Source organism: Physeter macrocephalus, chromosome 5 (assembly GCF_002837175.3).
Source record: "Physeter macrocephalus isolate SW-GA chromosome 5, ASM283717v5, whole genome shotgun sequence".
Classification (NCBI taxonomy): Eukaryota; Metazoa; Chordata; class Mammalia; order Artiodactyla; family Physeteridae; genus Physeter; species Physeter macrocephalus.
The window spans coordinates 13,846,629-13,849,000 of record NC_041218.1 but is presented as its reverse complement, the minus strand read 5'-3'; the positions used below and the strand labels follow the sequence as shown (position 1 = coordinate 13,849,000).

General features: G+C 46.1%; 1 protein-coding gene across 3 annotated transcripts in view; it reads left to right on the top strand.

The window, feature by feature from the left end:
• DENND2A (DENN domain containing 2A) overlaps positions 1-2,372 on the top strand; it is an 80,809-nt gene that overhangs the window by 75,241 nt on the left and 3,196 nt on the right. The window lies entirely within an intron of this gene.

The window sequence follows — 2,372 nt, the reverse complement described above, 5'->3', positions numbered from 1 at the left end:
CCCGCGAACCGCAAAAAAAAAAAAAAAAAAAAAAAAAAAGAATCTCTGAAGAAAGGCAAAAGTATTGCTACAATAATGCTATGTAACAAACCACTGTGGTGTAAAGCAGCCATCATTTACTCTCACAGAATCTCTGAAGAAAGGCAGAAGTATTGCTACAATAATGCTATGTAACAAACCACTGTGGTGTAAAGCAGCCATCATTTACTCTCACAGAGGGGCAGGCAGCTGGGGTTCGGCCCTGCCGGTCTCCAGTGGGCTCACTCATGTGCTGCTAGTAGGCTGGAGGTTGGCTGATCTAGGCTGGCTGGGCTGTGCTTAAGGCTGCAAGTCTGGGTGCGGGTCTAGCTCACACATCTGTCACCTCCCTTAGACAGTAAGCTGTCCCATGCGTGCTCTTCTCGCAGCTGTGGCAGGGGCATGAGAGAGCGAGCGGAAACACATAAGGCAGGCCTCCTAAGGCCTGGGCTTAAAACTGGCACACTGTCACTTCTGCCTCATTCTGCTGGCACAGTCGTCCTCAACCTTTTTTCATTATTGATCCCCTAAGCAGCCTTTTTAGATATTTTTTTTCTCAATTGCCTCCCCTCCCCATGGAATTATTTTTAATTTTTTGTCTTTTTATTGTGCTAAAATATACATAACATAAAACTTACCATTTTAGGGGCTTCCCTGGTGGCGCAGTGGTTGAGAAGTCCGCCTGCCGATGCAGGCGACACGGGTTCGTGCCCCGATCCGGGAAGATCCCACATGCCACGGAGTGGCTGGGCCCGTGAGCCATGGCCGCTGAGCCTGCGCGTCCGGAGCCTGTGCTCCGCAGCAGGAGAGGCCACAACAGTGAGAGGCCCGCGTACCGAGAAAAAAAAAAAAAAAAAATTTACCATTTTCGCCATTGTTAAGCGCACAATTGATTGGCATTATGTTTATTCACATTGCTGTGCAGCCGTCACCACCATCCATCTCCAGAACTTTTTCATCTCCTCAAACTAAAACTCAATACCCATTAAACACTAACTCTCTGTTCCCTCCTCCCCCAGCCCCTGGCAACCACCACTGTACTCTACTTTCTGTCTCTTTTATGAATTCAACTCTAGGATCTCATGTAAGTGGAATTATACATTATTTGTCCCTTTGTGTCTGGCTTATTTCACTTAGTGTTTTCAAGGTTCATCCACGTTGTAGCACGTATCAGTATTTTATTCCTTCTTATGGCTGAATAATATTCCACTATGTGAATATCACATTTTGTTTATCATTCATCAGTTGATGGACATTTAGGGTATTTCCATTTTTTGGCTACTATGAATAATGCTCTATGAACATTCATGTACAAGTTTTCATGTGAACATGTTCTCATTTCTCTTTGTTAAATACCTAGGAGTGGAATTGCTGGGTCATATAGTAACTCTATGTTTAACTTTTTGAGGAGCTGCCAGACTGTTTTCAAAAAGAAAAACTTCACTAGTTTACATTCCCACCAGCAGTGTATGAGGGTCCCAATTTCTCCACTTCCTCACCAATACCTGTTACCTGTGTTTTATTTCAGACATCTTAATGGGTATGAAGTGGTATCCCATTGGTTTTGGTTTGTGTTGCCCTAATGGCTACCCCCCAGGGAAACTTTTTTTTAAATTTATTTAATTAATTAATTTATTTATTTGGCTACATCGGGTCTTTGTTACTGTGCTTGGGCTTTCTCTAGTTGTGGCAAACGGGGGCTACTCTTCGTTGCAGTGTGTGGGTCTCTCATTGCGGTGGCTTCTCTTGTTACGGAGCACGGGCTCTAGGCGCACAGGCTTCAGTAGTTGTGGCACCCGGGCTCAGTAGTTGTGGCTCGTGGGCTCTAGAGTGCAGGCTCAGTAGTTGTGGCACACGGGCTTAGTTGCTCCACGACATGTGGGATCTTCCCGGAGCAGGGCTCAAACCCGTGTCCCCTGCATCGGCAGGCAGATTCTTAACCACTGTGCCACCAGGGAAGTGCCCCCCCCAGAGAAATTTTAATTCCATAGATATATCGCATATCTGTTTATGTACTATGGCACCTTAGAAGGCTATAAACTCTCACAATATCTAAGTTTTTCACCACCAACCCCCAAACCAATTTTTACCTCTTTGGGGGTGCTATTCTTCCCATTGAGAATGCATGTATCAATCCAGTAAATCACATGGCCATACCCGTGTGACAAACAGGACAGTTTTCAAAGTCAAGGGGGCAAGAAACTATACTTTACCCCTTTAGTGGGAGAAATTACAGAGTCACGTGGAAAAAGAGTGGCTGCATAGGGCTTCCCTGGTGGCGCAGCGGTTGAAAGTCCGCCTGCCGATGCAGGGGTCACGGGTTCGTGCCCCGGTCCGGGAGGATCCCACGTGCC